Raw genomic sequence first — 23,111 nt, 5'->3', positions numbered from 1 at the left:
CAATCCATTCCTTCCGAGTAAATACACCATGGGGAAAATGCATATTATCTAACCTTAGAATCCCAATACGGGGGCAACATCAGAAAGAGTGTGTGTGTGTGTGTGTGTGTGTGTGTGTGTCCTTTAGGTTAAATCCACTAACCTCCCAGCATCAATTTTTTTTTTTGCTGTACGCGGGCCTCACTGCCGCGGCATCCCCCACTGCGGAGCACAGGCTCCGGACGCGCAGGCTCAGCGGCCATGGCTCACGGGCCCAGCCGCTCCGCGGCACGTGGGATCTTCCCAGACAGGGGCACGAACCCACGTCCCCTGCATCGGCAGGCGGACTCCCAACCACTGCGCCACCAGGGAAGCCCCCAGCATCAATTTTTAACCAAGGCTCTTCAATCATAGAATACCACTAGTGTTGTAGGATTCTGAGACCATTTTTATTACCACTTTCTGTAGTAGGACTTTCAATCCCTTCAATTCCTTTTTTACATACAGAGAAGCTTAGTTTTATTCCCATGGGAACTCTGAGAATTAAAATACAGAGATTATTTTAATCATGTGATAGTGATTCATTTCCTAAGATATTCAATATGTGATAAATATGGGTGAAATCAAGGGATAATTTTCAAGATCAGAGAGCTGTTTGTAACTTTGCCTCATGCAGAAAGTACACTCACCTGTTTCCTAACCAAATTATGTTCAATAGGAAATGTTTATTCCTTGTTCCTGACTAAAACTTTTTATAGGGAATATGCCCATTTCTGGCTCAGACAAAAACCTCAGGTGTAAAGCATTTAAAGATAAGATCAGGAAGGAGTGATGAAGGAAGAGGCAGAACCAAACTTGATTTTATAAAAGTAGAAAAAGAACACAAGTCGTTTAATATTAAAAAGTGGCATGGCCATATATACACTACCAAACGTAAAATCGATAGCTAGTGGGAAGCAGCCGCATAGCACAGGGAGATCAGCTCGGTGCTTTGTGACCACCTGGAGGGGTGGGATAGGGAGGGTGGGAGGGAAGACGCAAGAGGGAAGAGATATGGGAACATATGTATATGTATAACTGATTCACTTTGTTATAAAGCAGAAACTAACACACCATTGTAAAGCAATTATACTCCAATAAATATGTAAACAAAAAAAAGTCATCACTTACCCTAACAAAAGCTGTTGCCGTGATGCCTTATGCGCAAGAGATATTTCAGTTGTAAAATCATGTTCCACCATATCTATTAACACCGGGGGCTCTCTTTATAGATATTGTCCTCAAAAGGACTCACATATTATGTCCCAAAAATTGCAAATGCAAATAAGACAGTTTCGATATGACTGTGACTTCCTTTACTTATACCACAGGAGCCACATTAGAATTTAGTTTCTTAAATTTAAATGCAAGATATTTTACTTTATTTTGTCCTTTGCCTTTTTCAAATTAAGGCTATATTTAAATGAATTATTATAACCATGCCCTTTATGGGTTAAAGTGCATCCCCCCAAAAATTCATGTGTTGAAATTCTGCCAGTACCAATAAATGTGACCTTACTTGGAAATAGGGTCTTTGCAGATGATAAAGTTAAGATGAAGTCATTAGGGTGGGCCCTCATCCTATAGGACTGTGTCCTTGTGAAGGGGGAAATGTGGACATAAAGAGAGAAATGCACACAGGGAGGAGGTCGCGGGAAGGCAAAGGCAGAGCTGGGGTGATGTGTCTACAAGCCAAGGAATGCCAAAAATTTCCAGTAAACTACAGCAGCGAGGACAGAAACCTGGGGCAGATTCTCCGTCACAACCTTCAGAAGGAAGCAACCCTGCTGACACCTTGATCTTGGACATCTGGCCTCCAGAACGGTGAGATCACAAATTCCTGTTGTTTAAGCCACCCAGTTTGCAGTACTTTGTTTATGGCGGTCCTAGGAAACTAATTCAGTGCCTGTATTTATTATTTGCATGTGTGTTTGTTTTTGATCCCAACATGAGAAAGCTTCAGATGCTCAAAATGAGGAACATAGCTTGCAGAGACTGGCTCTGCTGATTGGCTGAACTTCAGCTGAAATGGAGGGGTGTTCCCTTTGTGGTCCACATCTTTTGTTGTTGTCTCTGTTGCTTTAAGTTCAGCCCATTGTGCCCATGGACGCTAACCAAAAAATTTGAATTAACTCCCAATTAGAGAATCAATAGATCCCTCCCAACCCATTTTTCCTTCCCTCTTTTTCCCCTCTTCCACGCTCTTTCCCTTTTGCAGTTTATCCCTCAAATTCCTTTCTGCACTAACAAGATTTTGACAATTTGCTTCAGGAAAAATTAGCCCCCATGTCTCCCAGGCAGCTGGTCAGTGTCTCAGACTCGCTGTGACTTTCTTCCAAGCCTACTATGTAGAATACAGAATGGGGTGAGCAGACGGGCGGAAGAAGGCTGTGAATCTGAGTCCAACTCTTTATTTAAGCCTTTTAAAATATGGAAGATGGGCTTCCTGAATCCCTTGAATCCCGCTCCAGATTTCCGGTTTCAGAGAGGATAAGATAACAGGCCCCCAGATCACCTACGTTCTGTTCTCTGTCATTTGCTCAGAGACCTGATGGGTGACTTCTGTAATAATACCATTGCAGACACTTCTCTATTCCTCAGACAAAAAACAGATAATTAAATGCATGTTTCTATCCTTATTCTCTATTTATGCAGGGTCGTGCATAGTGAATTAATATCTCCAAATATCCCACTTATATTAAAGAAAAACTGGACAAGAATTGATTTGTATCTACTGCTATTGTGCTTACATTGCTATGTTTTTTTGTTTTGTTTTGTTTTTTGCAGTACGCGGGCCTCTCACTGTTGTGGCCTCTCCCGTCGCGGAGCACAGGCTCTGGACGCGCAGGCTCAGCGGCCATGACTCACGGGCCTAGCCGCTCCGCGGCATGTGGGATCTTCCCGGACCGGGGCGCGAACCCGTGTTCGGCAGGCTGACTCTCAACCACTGCGCCACCAGGGAAGCCCCATCGCTATGTTTTTCTATTTGCTTTTTAGCCTCAGTCAGGAGTAGTCTAGGAAAAGCAAATAAAAAGTTGGAAACCCAGAAGGTTGTTTTTCCCCCAAAGTCTTTGCTTCCGCAATGTTGATATACCAATGTGAACAGATTTGGATGGGTTTTCAGAGCCTCTTTCGTAATTTGTCTATTCCCCACAGAGAAAGAAAAATCCCACAAACAAATAGTACATTTTGATTCTCATCTAAACCTACAGGGTCAGCAAAACTGAGCTATAAATTTTCCTACCACTGCTTCTCGGGAGATTTCTAGTATTTCTGAATGGGCCAGAAATCAGTGAAAATGGCCTCTCTCTTGCCGTATTTTGGCGTTTGGGCTACAAGAAAGAGAAAACAAGCATCGATTTATATGGAGATTTTACCACCGTTTTTTCATCAAGCGGCACTGTCTCAGCAGCTGATTGCATGGGGCTTCTGCGGCTTGGCCTTAGTGCCTGTGAACCGTCAGTGAGCTTCGGGGGCTAGGCTCCATCTCTCAAGGTTCTCATAGCCATTGTAGGCGCAGAGGATGGCACTAACCCTCCTCCCGGGAAAGTGAGGCCCATTTAACTCCTCTGGAAATAATTGTAAACTTGACTTCCTAAGGAGAAGATGGGAATGCTAAGGTTATTGTGTCTTCTCTAAGATTTTTACACCCTTAGGAAACTTGCTGGATTCACTTTCCTGTAAAGAATAAGTGACAAGGCTGAAGTGATCCACTGGGATTTACTCTCAAAGAAACAGACCACGATGATGGGATAGGAGAGGGGATGTTTTCATAACACATCTTTGGGGTGGAGCCCCCTTTAGGCTACATGAGCAAATGTTTTTTGAGTCACCCCAAATCACTGGGTGAGCATCTTTCTTTTTGTCCCAGACCTATGGCATACAGGATCTCAGTTCCCAGACCAGGGACCGAACCCATACCCCCTGCGATGGAAGCACGGAATCCTAACTGCTGGACTACCAGGGAAGTCCCCGTGTCTACGTTTCTGATGGCCCAATTTCCCAAGAATGAAATTAGGTGACTACAACGAGACTGATGGCTGCCCAAACCATCTTCCAGGAAGTGACATGTGAGTGGTTGCATGACTTGCAGGGTTTCTCTGGGCATCTGGTTGATGCCCACAGATGGATGGAGGATTGAATAACCCACCTAGAAGGCGTCTGGGCTCATGATACCTCACCCAGAAGGTACTGCCACCCTGACAGTTGAAGGCATGGCAGGGGCACTTAGAAAATATCAAGGCAAGAGCCGCAAAGAGCTGGAGGGAGTAAGGGGTCCCTGAGCACTGAACAGAATCAGGTCCACTTGCCCACATCAAATAGTGGTACGGCTTCGGGCTAACCTATTAAAGTGATGTGATTTAAATGTGTGATGCCCAAAAGAGAATTTTACAAATAGTGTTTGAATATACGAATCAACATCAGATAATAGTGAAAAAGGGAAAATCACTTTTGTTTGATTAAAATACGTTATCTGAGTGTTATTCAAATATTTAAACAGCCATGCTTTTGTACACACCCACATACTGTTTTACCGTTTGAGAAAATAACTACCTGCACAAATGACTATATATGATTAGGCTATTTGCAATATGTGCTCCACAAAGTAAAAATGAAATGGCTGAGTCGTATCAAGTATTTGAACAACATATGTTGATGTATAAACTGTTGTTGGAAAATAGGCCATTTCTACAGAAGTTCAAAAATGCTGCAACAGTTATTTCTGTTGCTATGGTTTCAAAATTGTTTTATAATGTTACATGGTAATTTTGGTCTTCACATGAACTTTTTTGCTTGTCCATTTTTAAGGAGAAAGAGCAAATGTAAAGAACTTCCATTTTTAGCACTATGGTCAACCAATATAAGCAGTGAAAAAGGCTGGAAAGTATATGATAAACATCTTTTAAAATACATATTTGAGGAATAAGGGCATAAAGGACATCTCAGGGGCCAAATAAAGAAGATACTGGAAACTAGGCTGTAAGCAGCAGCCTGATTATTCTGCTAGGCTGTGGGAGGGACAAGAGCAGATTTGGGAACAAAGGAACTTAAGTTTTAGTGCCCAGTAGAGTCAAGAGGCAATTTCTTGAGACTGGGGAAGGCAAAGTGAGAACTGTCACTCTCCTCCCCCAAACCAGGACTGAAGAGCTACATTCTCAATTACAAGGTAAACTATAAATAGATAGATAGATAGAAGATAGATAGATACGGGTACCCACCAGCACAGGAAACTATAAGCAAGATTTCCTGCCTTAACCTGTCACTCTGTGTAAAAACCAAACAAAACAAAAGTTCTTCCCAAGGTCTATAACCACAGGTCTGCCCTTACATGGGTGCACATTATGAATGGTCTTCACTGCTCCTTCCAAACTGTTGCCCCTCTCTCCTCTCTTGAAGCCTCCTGACTTTGACTTTCATGTCATTAGACTCCACCACGTTCACTCATTCCTTCTTCAAGTCATATACACACCCTTGGATGTTCCCATGATTCCTTAAATATTTTAGCTGCTGACTCATTCACTCTCTCTAACATCTTTAATACTGCTCCAGTCACAATGCTTTGTATTTGCCAATAAAACAAAAATGATCTTTCTAACATAATGTCAGTGTAGCAATATAACTCCTTAGTTTCCTCTCCTTTATTAATCTCTTCCCTACTTTACCTCAACCGTGAACTCTTATATTCTTGCTATATACCATCTCATTGTTGAATGAATAAATGATGAATGCTGTAGAATGAACACAAAGTATTTTAAATGTAATGCTGTAGACTGAATGTTTGTGTCCTCCCAAAATTCATATATTGTAACCTAATCCGCAACGTGGTGGTATTTGGATGGAGGACCTTTGGGAGGTGATTGAGTCATGAGGGTAGAGACCTCATGAGTGGGATTAATCCCTTATAAGAGACCCCAGAGGGTTCTGTCACCCCTTCTACCACGTGAGGATGCAGCAAGAAGATGGCTATCTCTGCAGACCAGAAAGGGGCTCTCACCAGATACCAAATCTGCTAGTTCCTTGATCTTGGACTTCAAAGCCTCCAAAAGTGTGAGAAAAAAATTATTTGTTTCTATGCCACACAGTCTATAGTCTTTTCATTATAGCAGCCCAAAGGGACTAAGACAGAAATTGGTGCTGGGAGTGGGATACTATTGTGACAGATACCTAAAAATGGGGAAGCAGCTTTGGAACTGGGTAATGCATAGAGGCTGGAAGAGTTTTCAGGTTCATGCTAAAATAAAAGTCCGCATCGCCTTGAACAGACTGTTAAGAGTGATTCTGACGACAGCTCAGAAAGAAAAAGGAAAAGGAAAGCTTTAGAGAAACTCTCAAGCTTCCTGGAGAATACCTAAGGAATCTTGAAATGAATGTTGATTGGTTGGTAAAACCAATCAACCAAAAAATATGGTTGGTAAAGACCATTCTGATGAGATCTCAGATGGAAATGAGGAACATGTTTTGGACAATGGAAGAAAGCCATCCTTGTTATAACGTGGCAAAGAACTTGGCTGAATTGTGTTTATGTTCTAGTGTTCCTGGAAGGTAGAACTTGCTAGTAATGAAATTATACATTAAACTGAAGCTATTTCTAAGCAAAGTGTTGAAGGTATGGCTTCACTTCTGGCTGCTTATAGTAAGATGTGAGAAAAGAGAAATGATTTAAAGACAGAATTGTTAATTGAAAAGGAAAGCAGCACTTTTTGGAAAATTCTCAGCCTATGTATATGAGAAAGCTTCTCAGGAAAGAATGTTAAGGGTGCGACCAAGAGACAAAATGGTCAGGAGATTAGAAGGCAGGAACTATTCTCCAAGACAATGAACGAAGGACCTTGAAGGCAATTCAGAGATCATCAGGCCTGCCCCTTCCATCGCAGGTCCAGAGTGCAAGGCCTGGGAGCAGAGCAGTTTCACAGGAGGGGCCCCTGGTACTTGCAGGACCTTGGACCCTTGCACTCCGTTGCCATGCTTCTCAGCTGTCCCAGGTGCAGCTCTGGCTACCTCAGTGATGCACAGGCCACAGTAGCCACCTCTCCAGAGGACACAAGCAGCAAACTTTGGTGGCTTCCAGGCAGCACTGCCTCTACAGGTCGCCCAAGCCCTGGCTGCCTCCACTTAGATTTCAAAGGACAAGACCAACATCGATGGTGGGACCCAAGCAGAGAGCTGTCACAAGGACTGGCCACCCAGAGCAGTGGGGACAGGGCTGCACGAAGCTGTGGGCAGAGATCCTTGGGGGTCCAGGCAGTGCCCGCAAAGCTGCAAAGGCAGGACGGCAGCCCCACTGGGTCCAGGAGGCAAGACCCTTGGCCCAATGTACTGGAAAGCAGGACCTCTGCTCAAGCGCATCCGGAAGGCGAGACCCCCTGCCCCAGTGGGCCTGGAGGACAGAACATTAAGCCAAAGATTATTCTGGAGCCCTAGGCTTTAATGTTGTATGTGCCCTATTGGGTTTTGGACTTGCTCAGGACCTGTCACTCCTTCCTTCTTTCCTATTTCTCCCTTTTGGGTGGAAACGTGTATCTTATGCCTGTCCCAGCATTGCATTTTAGGAGCACATAATTTGTTTGATTTCACAGGTTCACAGCTAGAGAGCAATTTGTCTCAGGATGAATTGTATCTTGATTCTCACTCATATCTGATTTAGATGTTATTTAGATGAGACTTTGGATTTAGAATTTAAGTTAATATTGGAATGGGTGAATACTTTTGAGACTGTTGGGCTGGAATACATGTATTTGCATGCAAAAAGGACATAAATGTGGAGGCATCAGGAGCAAAATGCTATCACCTGAATATCTGTGTTCCCCTCCCTGCAAATTCATGTGTTGAAACCTCACCCCCCCCCCATGTGATGGTATTAGGAGATGAGGCTGTGGGGAGGTGATCAGGTCATGAGGGTGGAGCTCTTGGGAATGAGATTAGCACCCTCATAAAAAAGAGCCCAGAGGGTTCCCTCACCCTTGTGAGGATACAGCAAGAAGATGGCTGTTTATGAAAATCAAGAAGGGTCTCTCACCAGAAACCAAATCTGCTGGTTCCTTGATCTTGAACTTCCCAGCTGCCAGAACTGTGAGAAAAAAAAATTTGTTTTTTTTAAGCCCAGCCAGTCTATAATATTTTTATTGTAGCAACCCAAATGGACGAACTTAGTTCATGGATGCACTAACTCAATGTTATTTAGGTTGGTCTATACATTCAATGCCATTCACAGTCGCAATAAGGTTTTTCATGGAAGTTGGCCAACTATGAGGCAAGAATAATCATGACATAATAATCCTGGCAATATTGGGAAAAAACAAGCCAGAACAATTTATCTAATACGATATTAAATTATCATAAAGCTATAATTATTAAGACAATGTGGAATTAGCAGAAGGATATAGAAATAGACCAATGGAAGAGAGAATTCAGAATCCAGACCCATACAGATAAAGAAGTGCATGAAAGAGGTAGCAACACACATCAGTAGGGAAAGGACAGGCTATTCGACAAAATGTACTGAGATAGCTAGTTAACCACATGAAAAAGATGGATTATTTTATAATACCATAAATATATGCAAAATGAAGCCTCAATCATGAAATGCAAAATGTTTAGAAGAAAATATTGGAGCACATCTTTATATGCTCAGGCTAAGGAAGGAAACTGCTTCATTTCCCTTTCCTCTAAAATCTTCCATCTATTGCCAGCAAATGGGCTATCTTCTAACTTCACTGTTCTTATCAACTAAGTGTTCTATATTCTTGGCTCTAGACTCCTCTGCCTTCACCCCTCATTCCTTTCATTTAAAGAAGAGTTTATTTATACACTTTCTCGTGTCTGTTTCTCATCCACAAAATACTCATAGTCTATTTTCCTTCCACACATCCATTAAACAGATTGGATGACCAAGAACCCTCCATAATTTCCTTGCTATCTAAGCAGCATAAAGCTGTAAATAAAATTCTCCATCTGAAATTTGAAAAACAAAAATTCTCTGACCAAAAAAACCCAAAAACAGAATAGCAAATTGCTGTAAAGGAACAACTTTATAGTAATAAGACAAAAAACAATTGTACGTTATCATCATACTCCCGTTTATAAAGCTGTTTCCCATGGGGACATGGGTTAAGGATTCTGTAATCACTCTGTGTGTATACCAAAACTGAACAACTAAGTCAACGGATGGTGGATGGAGGGATCCAGGTTTCTAACTGTTGGAGTTGCGGTTTTCAGATAAGCAAGGGGATGAAGCTTGAATGAACAACGTGATAATGGATTAGAGTTTGATACATCAGTATGAACTCATGTTTAGCTTAATATACATAGAGATAGTTACATATAGAAATATTTATAGATTCGTATATATTTATATATTTGTTAGTACATACACATACATTTCCTCACACTGTCAGCTAAGGAACTAGAAGCAACAACACCCCAGCAGCAGTAAGCACACCTAGCACACAGATCTTGGTTTCTAATTCAGGTCTCCCGTAAAAAGAACCAGGTCTCCTTAGAGAAATGGCTAATTTTAAGACTGCAGCAGAAAATTTACAAGATGACCCTGGAGCATCTTATAGTGATAGAAAGTAAGGAAGTGCTCAAAAAAAAAAAAAATCCACAATGATGGCAGTATGTCAAAGGGACACAAAGAGCCAACTGAAAGATCTCCCGATAGCCAAAGCTAAATAAATTTAAGTACCAAAATAAATAAAGTAATAATGTATTATAACCCACATATAAAATAAGTACCCTTGAGTTCATGCCAATATAAACCATTAAGTAAATAAATAAGTGAGGGAAGATAGACAAATTTCCCAAGCAGAATTCTAAATAATTTATGTACATACTCCACCCTCAAGGAGACGAAGCATAAATCCCCTTTCTTTAAGTGCGGGCTGAACATAGTGACTTTCTTCCAAATAATACACTAAAAACAGGGATTGTGGGAGGAGAGCAAGTATCCAGTGAGTAAACCTGACAATTACTAACTCAATCACGTGATCAACGTTACATCAACAGTGATAATTCATTGACAACTCATAACTCATGATGCTTGTATGTACCCTTGATGTGATGTAATGAGAATGACACTTTACCTCTGTAGTCTGCTCTTAGAAACACCTAACTCCAGTCCAATCGTGGGAAAAGTCATCAGACAAATATTAATTTGAGGGCTGAATACATGACCAGTACTCCACAAAATTGTCAGGGTTACCAAAAACAAGGAAATCTGAGAAACTGTCAAGCCTAGAGACCTCTAAGGAGACAGGACTACAAAATATAATGTGGTTTCCTGGATGAGATCCTGGAACAGAAAAAAAGGACGTTAGGTAAAAACTAAGAAATAAATTATGACCTTTAGTTAATAATAATGTGTCAGAATTGGCTCATTAATTATGACAAATAAACCATTCTAATGCAAGATGTTACCCATAGGAGAAACTTGGTGTGATACATATGGAAGCTCTGTACTACTTTCTCAATTTTTCTATAAGTCTGAAACTATGCTAAAATACAAAGTTTATTAAAAAACAAACAAAAGAACCCCACCACCTTTGTTGAATGCCTTTGACAAAGGGTCTGGAGAGAGGTCTCTGAGATCAGATACAGCCCAAACGGCATCATCTCAGTAAGAATTCCCCAACAATTTGATCTAACAGTCTCCACAGTTACTTGTTGCCATGCTTCATTTTACTCTATTCTCAGAACTTAGCACCACCTAAATAGTCTTGTTTCTTTATTTATGTCATATATCCTCTGTCTCCTGAAATAGAATGTAAGCTCATGAGACCAGGCGCCTTGTGTGTTTTGTTTAATCCTGTGCATAGCACAGTGTCTGGGCTTTAGTGGGTCCTCCTTAGATATTAACTGGATAAATTATCTTTAAAATCACTTGGAATCATGAATTCATATGGCCACACAAGATGAAAACAAACCACTTAACCATTGCTCCTCAGGAGTGCAATACACCAGCAAGCGCTTACCCATCCAGGAATACTGAATCCACACATTTGTAGTTGTGGAATTTCAAACCTGGACGTGTCCTGAAAGGTGATGCAGTGTAAGGTCTACATTTTCTAAATGGGATGAAAACTAAGAAATCATGGACTTTAATGTCTTTGGGTAACTTTAGGTAAAGAAATGTAATTGTATCAATAATAAGAACTATGTCATTCAAAGTGGCTTCCTAACCATGAAGTCAAAGGAAGAGTAAATAGTTATTTGCTGTTTATATTTCAGTGTCCATGGCAATGTCCAGTACCATATAAACAAAAAACAAGGAGGTTCAAGTCTTACAGAATTAAACCATATCAACTTTCTACGCTCAGTTATAAAATTCTTTCCCTCTATGTCTTAAGAGTGAGAAGTAAGATTTATAACTAAAATAATTTGATCACTTAAATTTGTAAACTATTTTTGTTATTGGAAATTGTGTTTGTTATTGGAAATTGTGTTTTTTCACTTAGGACATAAAACATGTTTTATGAGAATTAAATTTTCTCACTTAAGCTGTGAAATGAATTCCCTAGCTTTGTATTAATTTACCACCTTCTCTATATATTGTGTGGCGTCTCTTGCTATCCAAAACCAACAGGCAGACAAATAAACTACTGGGTCTGGTTTGCTCTTTGCAGAATTGCAAACTACCACGAGTTCAAATCCAGACACAATATAACGTCTTGGGTTTTTGGTTTTTGGTTTTTTCACAAAGGAGGTAAAAACAGTATCTTCAACATTCATTAAAGGCTTACTATGAGACAATCATCCTCTCATTTTATTCCTACTTTTAATTTAAGCATCACAGCAATGCTTTAGAGCAGGTTCAGTAATTATTTCTATGTAAAAGTAAGTAAATTGAGAAACAGAAAATATGAGTAACTTTTCCAAGTCACACATCTAGTAAGTGATAGGCTTCAGAACCAAACATTCTGACTCTAGAAAGTAAGTGCTCAGCCTGTATATGAATAACTTCTCTGGGCCTAATCCAACTGGAGTGATAAGAAAACTACATGGGACAAAAATAAAGTGTCCTGTTGAAATTTAAGTTCATGGTCTTCTTTGCTTTCTCGTCCTCAAGCAAGCACACGTCTCTTATCAGTGCAACTCTGAGTGTATACTACCTTGATGAAAAAAAGATAGCGGTGTGCATTATAAACATGGAAAAGAATGAGTAATTTTCTATTGACAAACTTCTGATGATTAATTGAGACATTTAAAAATAAATGTCTTCTTCCTCCAGTCATCGAATGAGGTATTGCCAGATTGATTTTCTTATGGCACAAATTAATCATATCAGCTCACTATTCAAATGCTGTGGCCTCCTCAACTTATCGGACTTTTGAACACAGCATAGCCTTCTGTGTTTAGGTTTCAAAATCTCCATCTTCTGACCCAAATCCACCTCTCCACTAATTACTTACTTATAAGTCATTCTACTGGCAATCCAAACTGGGAGTCACACTCCAAACAAGCTTTCCAATCTCCTATTTCTACACCATTGCTTGTGACAGACCCTCTACCTAGTAGATCTCCTCCTAATTTCCATTTGGAGAAATACCCCCAAGCCTTCAAGGTCCAGACCAACTTCATGGAGCCTGATGAGGTTTCTGAAAACAGAAGCAATTCCTCCCTCTTCTGAAGTGTCATAGAACTGTGTTCATACTTAGCTTCATTTTACTTGCATATTACACAGATTCAGATGATAGGTAAATATCACACACCTAGAGATAAGCTCTTTGAAGTAATGAACTTTATATACCTTGTGGTCCCAAGTTCACTACCTTATTCATTGTAATTGTTCTATAGATATCTGTGTAGAAATGAATGAGATATGTGTAGTTGGATGTACTATCATTGTCATCTCAATTTACTCGATGAATAAATCTATAGTAAGGGCTATGGAGAGAGACTGAAGAATACAGAATAAAATTTAAAAACTGTTTACTGTCTTCATATGCCTTATATATCAGTGATTACCTCTCTTTTGATGAAAACATAAATTTTAAATAAACTATTAATATTACTCATAGCTGTCAATGTCATTAATTCCCAATGTGAAAATAAGGAAATATATGAATATAAATTGAAGATAAGTGAGGCTTCATATAAATAAAAGATGAAATGCAACTCAAGGGTAACGTATTAGCAAAGGAAAAATAATGTAATTTAAAGTTTCTAGCGGGTCTTACCTTAGGCAGTCTTTCTGCCATGTATTAATATGAAAGATGTTCATTCAGTGTATAATAAGTACACTAGTTTTATTTAATTAGAGCATATAATACCATCTATTTTTATTGTCAATTTGATTGAAAATTCAGATAGAGTGCTTTGAGTGGTAGATCCCTTAGCAGATATTTTTTTCATCTTACAAGTTCACGGTTATAGTGGAAAAATTAGAAGCTGTGAACGAACAAAAAAGTTCAAGGAAAGAAAGGCATTATTGGATCTACTACACAATGAGAATTTCTGGATACATCTTATTGCGTATTCTTACATCACATATGTGTTATGTATATCATGTATGTAAAAACTAGGATCGCACTACAAATATGGTTTCATAAATTGTTTTTCTCACATAACAAGTGAACATTTTCCCATATAGGTAAATACAGATTGATATTATCATTTCGATTGGCTAAATATCTACTTAATCATTTTTTGTACACTTAAAAGACTCACAGTTTTTATCTATTATAAACAACACAGCAATGAACATCCTTTCTATACATCTTTGCATATTTTTCCAAGTACTTCTTTAAGAAAAATAACTTGATGTGGAATTGTTGATTGAATATATATGAACATTTTAATGGTATATTTGAAATATTGTTAAAGCCCTCTGGAAAGACTGCACTAATTTAATATCCACTGACATATAAACTAACACTGGATAGTCACTCTAAATGCAATATGCGCTTATTGAAAGAAGAAAATAATCTCTCACAGCTCTTTTAATTTTGGCCCAGTTGTCTACCCAAATGAATATTATGAATCTCTCTAATTATGAAGGACAAGACCTGAATCAGACCTTCAGCCCCCAAGTCACAGGAAGTATTGCCAACTGGTATTTTCATACTTCAACCCAGACTTTAATTAACCCTCACAGGAAAAATGCCCCATTTATTTTAATCAAATAAAAACAACAAAACCAAGCCATGCACTGGAGGCTTGCCTCACAGCCAGTCTCATTTCAATGAGACCGGCATGAACTCTTTCTCAGTCTTCCTCTGTTTTCTTACGCCTTTGTGCTTCTGAGACTTCTTGTTTTACATGAGTCTCATTCTTGGAACTTGCTCTGTTGGAGGGAGGGTTATGATTAAAAGAAAACGTGGCCCCTCTATCTTGTTATCTGTGTCCCTTTCCTGATGAAGTCTCTCTACCTCCTTTAATGATCTGCTCTTGGCTGGTGGGAGAGGGCATGGATAAGCCATGCCACCATGGAATTCAAGGAACGGGATATGTCGATATAAATGGTACCCTACCTGTCAGAGGATCTCTCAGGAACTGACAAGTAAGAGACACATAATTACCGGGAACGATTTTCTCCTCGAAAGTAAAATAGAACTTAATAAACATAATGCCCACAGGGTGTACAGACGAAAGCAGCTCTCCTGGTGCCCTTCTGACTATTTCACTGCCCCTTGCCACCCCTTGCATCCCGTAATAAAGTGACCTCAAACGAGGATGAGTGATTTATTACATTTTTCAAGTTGCTATAAGGTGGAGTTGCCAGTTGCATCTACCGCTGAGTAGTTAACTGAAGTCTAAATTAGGGAGAAGCTAACTGTGCCTTCAGATTTTGTTTCTTTTCCTTGTGCTGCAGACTTTCTTTGGACTCAAACCTACCCCTAAATTTTTTTAATTTATAAAAAGGAAAAACAACAGTGGAAATGTTTTGAGCAAGATAGAAGTGGGCACCAACACATCTTAGCAGTGTCCTTCATGAAAAAAAAAACAAAAAACACCTTATTGAAACAAGCAAAGAATTGGTAATTAAAATGCAAGCAGGGCCAAATCAATGATATCTAAGTTTCAAGTCTTAGCTGTGTGATTCTGGAAAAGTTACTTATCTCTACAATTCAATTTCCTCATTTGTGAAAAGGAATGATAACAGGGAGATAAGGATTAAATAAGAAACTACATGGGGAAAAATCTCTGAGTAATTTATGACAGTCTATATTCACTTATTGTGAACTTATCTTTATCTTCTGGTGCTTCATTCTGTTTTACTCTTTAACATTAATTTTCCATACATTATACATTTACACAGTAAATGAGAAAAGAAACAGCACACAATGAAAATTCTCTCTCCAGTCCTAAACTCCAGACAACCAGTCTCCCTCCTCTGGGTCAACAAATGTTATCACTTTCTTTTGATATCATTCCAAAAGTATTTCATGTGTGTATAAGGAATTAATTCTCTACATATACATGTGTATATACATTTAATCTTTTCCCTATATTATGTAAATATTGGGATACCAATGCACCCACTTGCACCTTGATTTTTTTCACTGTTACTATGTTCTATATCAGGACATTAAAAAAAAATTCTTCTTGTTTCTTGGTATTGTTGCATTGTATGCCATCGCCTGGTTGCTTTGTAATTTAACAATTCACCATTGATGGGTATTTAGGTTGTTTCTAATATTTTGCTACTTCAAAAAATATTGTCTTGTATAAAGTTAGATATATACAATTTCACATATACAAAGTATATCTTTAGATATACATTCTTAGAGGTAGAATTGTTGGTTCAGAGGGCATTTAGTTATTTTGTATTTGTTATTTTGATAGCCTTCTTCAAACTGCTCTCCCCTAGAGATTATAACAATTTACATTCCAATCCAGAGTATCTGAGAGCGCCTGTTCCCCCAGTCTCTTGTCAACAGTAACATATATGCCAAACTGGTGGTGAAATTGGTATCACAGTATGGTTTTGATTTGTAGTTTTCATATTATGAGTGAGGTTGGGTATCTTTTCATATATTTGAGCCATTTATATTTCTGTTCTGTGAACTGCCTTTTGCTTATTTTTTCTATTGGGTTATTGGAGTTTGTTATTAGAAAATCAATATTAGAAAAATCTGTCCTTGCAAGTTTATTTTCTTGATTTGTCACATCTTTTGACTTTTGCTTATTGTGGGTTTTGCACGTAGGTGATGGTGATGATGATGATCTAGCTGAGTTTATCAGTCTTTTCCCTTAGAGACTGATGTTTTATTTTTCATATATAAATGTTCACATATATAATACTTACATATACATAATTCTTCTATGATATCTTTTAAAATTAAGCTTCAGTTTTTCACATTAAACCTATGATCCATCTGTAACTTTTTGGTATAAGCTGTGAGGTTGAGATCCAACTTCATTTTATTTTTCCAAGTGGCCACTCAACTCTCCTAGTACCATTAACTGAATCCTAGTTGATTCTAAGAGTCATTTCCCATTTCATACCAGCACACATAGTATGAATCTGGAAGTGTATAACAAATAGATGAAAAATATACAAAGGTAGAAAAAGCAGCCGCTGAGACTCCTGAGCCCAAGGAGCTAGGCTTGGGTTTATCTCTGTTCGTTGAATAATCAAGTAGTTTGGTTCCTGCTTTCAGTTACGTATATGTATGTGTATGTGTTTAAACACTGCTGCCAGATTGATTTTTCTAAAAGACAAATATGATTATTTTTCTGTCAGTCAATAGTTCCACAACACATACAGGGTAAAGTATAGATTTTTAATATGGTATTCTCCTTCTTGTACAAATGTTCCAGCCACCTGTTCGGCTACCTCTCTGATATTGCATTTTCAGCTTAAATCTTAGCAAATTTAATTAGGTACCACATCTCTCCAAGAAGAATATATGCTCTCTGAGGGGAAAGGCCAAGTCCTCAACCACCACATTTGAATATATGGTAGGTATTGAGAGATACATTATTCAACTAAAGTTGATTTTCTTGTTAACAACTCGCCTAATTTCTTTCTGTTCAATTCTTTTAGCGAACCTCTCTAAGCATCAGGTTCTATACCTGCAGGAAGGGGTTGGGTGATTATGTCTGCCTTCTACCTACCCTACATGGAAGAATACTGGCTAAAATATTTATTACCTTGCAGTGCTAAGGCAACTATTTGAAATTCCAGAATTTAATCTAGAGATTAACAAGGAAAGACTAGCCTCTTAGATTTCGACTTTTAATATCTCTTGCATATATAGAGAAAAATATTTCTCAGTCTCCCACTGCTGCAGAGCCCTGACAGAAAGAATCACATTTCAGATCAGAAGAATATGCAAATATCTTCACAAAGGCATTATCAGTAGCCTAACGGGTTGCAGGATAACCACAGAGCTGTGATCTACAAATCAGATGTTCTGAACCTAAAATGCATTAACTTTCCACATTGCCGCTTCCAGGCAATCTCAGAAGGATGGTGCCTTGTATTCTGTCCGCAGGTCACCCAGATATCAATCCTTCTTTAGATGAAGAGGTAAGGAATGTTGAAGATTTCCTCCCTTCTGCTTGATCTGTGAGCAGTTTTAACTGACTGACAGGACACCACGGAAACCCGTTGCTGTAGGACAGATGGCCACATGGTCCCTGCCAGCACGGCTGAGAGCACGTGTTATTGCCAACAAACATAGGCTGCAGGGGAAGTTCATGAGCCGCTATTCTAGGGACTTCTGCTCGAAAGGCTGTCACCTTTTCAGTCTATGTCTGGGTTTCCATTCTAGTCACAGCTGCCAGTTAGTGAATTACTCCACAATTCATCAAATTCACTTGATATCCACCACACCCAGTCATATAGAAATTGCTCCAGTGATTGAACTAATGCACTGTGTTTGTTTCTATAGCCAACTGGCATCAGACTCCACTGACATATGCAGGAAACCCACCAGGCCAGAAGGGCTCCACGCAGGCTTGATTCTTGCCATAACAAAAGCATTCAGCCAAGCCATGGGTTCACTAGAGGGAAATGAGGAAATGGGAGAAAAGACACAAAAATTATTGTGCCACCTTCTTCATAATTATTGCTGACCCTCAATTTAAAACAGTAGTAAAATAGAAAGTTTAATCCTTTAGTTCTTATGACACTTCCCTGGCGGTCCAGTGGTTAAGACTCCATGCTTCCACTGCAGGGGGCACGGGTTTGATCCTTGGTCATGGAACTAAGATCCCGCCTGCCGTGTGGCACGGCCAAATAAATAAATAAGTAAATAAACAAATAAGCCTTTACTTCTTAGACTTGAACTTTTCGTTTTTATCAGATTACATCACTTTCCTAGCTAAACCTCTTCGATGAGGTCCCATTGCAATTAGAATAAAATGCAAAATCCTCATCACGACTGTATTTCCCTAAATGATTTGCATCATTTTGAACTCTTCTTCTCATTTTCCATACTCCAGCACCACTGGTTTTCCTTCTGGTTTTTTTGTTTGTTTGTTTGTTTTTTTGTGGTACACGGGCCTCTCACTGCCGCGGCCTTTCCCGTTGCGGAGCACAGGCTCCGGACGCGCAGGCTCAGCTGCCATGGCTCACGGGGCCCAGCCATTCCGCAGCATGTGGGATCTTCCCGGACCGGGGCACGAACCCGCGTCCCCTGTATCAGCAGGCGGACTCTCAACCACCGCACCACCAGGGAAGCCCTGGCTTTCCTTCTTTTGTTTGAATATTCTAAGAGTATGTACTGCTTCCTCTGCTTCCAGAACCTGTGCCTTGTCCTTCCTGTAAATTTTTCTAACAATGCAGGATTCAATTCAGATTAGATTTGAGCTTGCTTTGAGTACCTTGTCTAAAAACAGCCTTCTTCATGTCCCCACTTGCTCTCTCTCTCTCTCTCTCTCTCTCTCTCTCATTTTCCATGGTCCTAATCACACTTGTCTCACACACACACACACACAAACACACACACACAGAACACCAACAGAGTAGACATTCATTAATATGAAATCAATGTATCAGTAATATTTTTGATAATCTTCTTAGACAAACATGTATTTCCAAGAAATGAAATGAGGAAGTAGAGGGTAATGGTATGTTTGAAAATGAGAGGAGGGCTCCTTGAAAGAGCACAGAGCCTAGTGGTTAGAGCTGAAGTGGTCACTGCATCCTGGACCTAGAATCTCTCTTTCCTTTTCATATTCTTCAGCTTCCTCTATTGAAAAGCCCATAACCAAAAGAAGTTGGTAAGAAACAAAATGCAATAATTAGATTGTTAAACTTTTTCTTACAATATTTGAGTATTTCACAAAGGTCATTGCTCTAAAACACTGTGTATAAAAACAACCTGTAGTTTCAAAAAATCCAGACAGTTTTCTAGTCTAATAATGATTTCTATTCTAATAATGTCTTCCCACTGTGAAGCATGTCAAACCCTAGCCACTATTTCTAGTTCCATGGGGGAAAATAGAGTTCTGCTCTTTCTAATAATGTGTTTGATCACCATTTTTTCAAAAGAAGATTTGTTTTTCAAATTAAATGTCGCAGACCAGTGAGCCTATAAGGCAGTCCTTTAGATGCCAGAAAGGAAATAGAAATGGACATGTTATTAATGGCTGAAAATTAGGTCATTCTGTCTTATCTAGGGAGACTCTTCTCCCAGTTTAAACACTCAAGCCCATATACATATCAGGGTGATAAATCATAGACTGATCACTGAAAATGCAAGGAAGCATCAAATCAACAAGTAGTTCACTGAGGAAGAAGGAGCCACGGTATCCTGCGTGGGGTCCTGATTGCCTTCTCCCTAGAATGCTGATGACTACATTGTATCATAACGTTTCGTCTTCCTTCCTCTCATAGGGTGTGTAAGAGAGGACAATTACCCCTTGGTACACACACAAGCAGATAAGGCCGAGTAAATCATCAAAATACTGGCAGATGTGAAATCAGGAGACACAGGTTCAAATCCCGGCTCTACTCACTAGTAGATGAGTGGCCCAAGACAAATGATTTAACTTCAGTCTGTGTCTACAGATACATATCGCAAAGGGTTCTTAAGAGAATGAAATATGACAAAAATATATATATATAACATACTGTCTAAAAGATAGATTGTCAGTGAAAGATTCCTTTCCTCTTTTCCTCTCTTCTTTCCTCTTTTCTTTCTATTCAAGACAAAATAGATTCTCTGCAATTAGTATGAAATTGTGGATTTAAAAAAAAAGTAGAAAATCGATAGAATTTCATAAATTAGCATTGAATACTTGGGACTGCACCTCCTCTAATTGAAAACAACCTGCTCTCATCTAAGTAGAAAATAAATGTTGTACCTTAAAATTATACTTTTTCCCCTCATTTTTAGCCACATTTATTACCTCATAGTAGGTTTCCAATGTGTGAACGTGTAGATTTTTCTAAAACTGTGATAACATTTATTTTTGAATCCAATATTGCTTTTACCATCACATTATTTCGGAACTTATTTAAAGAACATGACTATGTGGCCTAAGCTCTATTATAGGCTCTAAATGACAAGGTCTCTACTGGTCTAGTGGTGAAAAGCTATATAACATTCACAATTGCATTACAATGAGGTAAATATTATAAATAAAGGTATGGAAAGGGTGATGCTGAAGCACAGAGTGGGAACATGCAATTTTGCTGGACAAGCACAGAGAGGAAGGATTTAGAAAAGTTTCTAAATGGAATGACCTTTGAGACAAGGTTAGCAGATGGCAGTATAGATCTAAAGCTCAGAAGAAAGAAAAAAGTTTGAGATAGACATTTAGAGTCCTCAATATTTTAGTAGTAAGAGCATGGATAAGATTCCTCAAGGTCAGTGTGTAGAATAAGAAAAACAGCCTAAGATTAGACTATTGGTTTATTAGTCAGCTTTTTTTTTTTATCATAACAAATAGCCCTAATATATCAGTACCTTATATCCAAAGGCACTTATCTCTTGCTCACTCAATTTTGTCATTAGGACTGTGGTTGACCTCAGCTCTGCTGGTCATTACCTAGCTGGGCTGGGCTTGACTGCACCCCATGAGTTTCCTCACCCCAGCACCCAGAGGGAAGGAGAATCCACAACCTTGGAAAGGCTTTTCTTTTGGTGGAGGGTAACAGAGAGACATAGCCGAATCACACAAACACAAACCTTCGGCTCAGACGTGACAAATGTCACATCCCATTGGCCAAGGCATATTGCACGATCATACTTGAAGTCTCCGGGGCAGAGGCAGATGACTACAAGTGAACAGGCGAGTCAAAGGTAACGGGTGGAGGTGTATAATATAATCTTACAGGGAAGAGGAGAACAATTGGGAACGATAATCCTTTTCGAAAAAAATTATGATCTGCCTTTTCTTATGCTTCTCTCCATTTCTGAAACTTTTATTCTGGTTTATTAACAATTTTGATGAGCCCTCCCAGTCAACGTAGCACTTCAAATATACTTTTTAGGACTACATTCCTAAATACTAAAAGACAACCAAGGATCATCAGATACTGAAATCTAATACATGAAAACACTAACACAAATCAGAAAAAGAAAGGAGTTCAAGGGAAACAGAATGCCAATATTAGGGGAAAAAAACATACTTTATTTTTTTTACAGGTGCAAACTTACAGTTATAACATAAGTAAGTCATGAGGATGTAATGTACCACACAGTGACTATAGTTAATAATACTCTACTGTATATTTGAAAGTTGCTGAGTGTAGATCTTAAGAAAAACTATTAATCTTCTCAAAAATCAGATACTCCATTTACAAAACAGAGGTTATTTTTTTTTAAAAAAGGAACACTCTGAAAAGAGAAAATCTCTTAAAAATAAATGGTCTTTAAATGCTTCCTTAAATAAAGTGATGGCCAAAGTACACATTGTACTTAAGAATGAATATCACATTTGGGAAAACCTCCCTTCCACATATTGGGGAAAAAAAAAAAAACAACTCTCTGAGAGGTAGGAATAGGGGGGATCTACCACAACCAGATAGAGAACATCTAAAAAAAACCTGCACCTAAAATTATGCTTAATGGTAAAGACTGAATGATTTTCTCCAAGGTTGTGGAAAAAGCCAGAATGTACGTTTTCACCACTCTTATTCAAAATAGTACTAGAAGTTGAGACATTTTTTCACTTGTTTCAAGTGTGTTTGTCATTGTTCACAGATGCATTTTTATGGTGCGTTTTTAAAAACGTTTGTCAGAGAACTTTAACAGTTCTATTATCCTGGTGTTGGCACACTTTGTTTGGTGGCAGTGCCGGTGTTTTCATTTAGTTTGACATTTTTCTGTTTCTTGTTGTTTTTTTTTTTTTTTTTTGCGGTACGCGGGCCTCTCACTGTTGTGGCCTCTCCCGTTGCGGAGCACAGGCTCCGGACGCGCAGGCTCAGCGGCCATGGCTCATGCGCCCAGCCGCTCCACGGCATGTGGGATCTTCCCGGACCGGGGCACGAACCTGTGTCCCCTGCATCGGCAGGCAGACTCTCAACCACTGCGCCACCAGGGAAGCCCTTTTCTGTTTCTTGATAGACAAGTGATTTTTTTAATTGAAACCTGGAGAGTTGAGGTATTATGTTATAAGACTCTGGATCTTATTTAAACCTTGTATTTATCTGTCTTCCTCTGACATGGCTCCAGCAAGAGAACTGGCAGGTGCTGCTTCATTACTGCCAGGTGGTCCTAGAAGTCAGGGTTCCCCACTCAGCTCTCAGTGACATCTGTGCTGAGGACTCATCATTACTGCTTGATAGGGTAGGAGTTCTGGCTCCCCAGGTGGCTTCCACTGACCCCATGGTGAGGGGAAAGGGTGGCTTTAGTACCTTGGTGATGGTAAAAGACCTGAATTTCCAATAGTATCCACTAGGTATATTCCCAGCACATAGAGGGAGAGACACGTCATCAGCACTGAGAGTTAGGGTAATCCAGGTTCCCCGTGTGGTCTCTGCTGACATCCTGCGGGGAAGGAGCGGCTCGTTACTATCCTGTGGGGATGAAAGTCCCAGTTCAATCTTTGACACTGCCGTGGTGAATGATTGCAGTTCCTTGTTACAGCCTGATGAGGGTGAGAGTCTAGGATACCCACGCAGCCTTTGCAGAAGGGTGAGGGTGTGGACGCTGTTTTAGTGTGGTGTTTGGCTGGGGTAGTGTTGTTATTATCCA

Source organism: Phocoena sinus, chromosome 21, assembly GCF_008692025.1.
Source record: "Phocoena sinus isolate mPhoSin1 chromosome 21, mPhoSin1.pri, whole genome shotgun sequence".
NCBI classification, from domain to species: domain Eukaryota; kingdom Metazoa; phylum Chordata; class Mammalia; order Artiodactyla; family Phocoenidae; genus Phocoena; species Phocoena sinus.
This window is presented reverse-complemented; position numbering follows the sequence as displayed.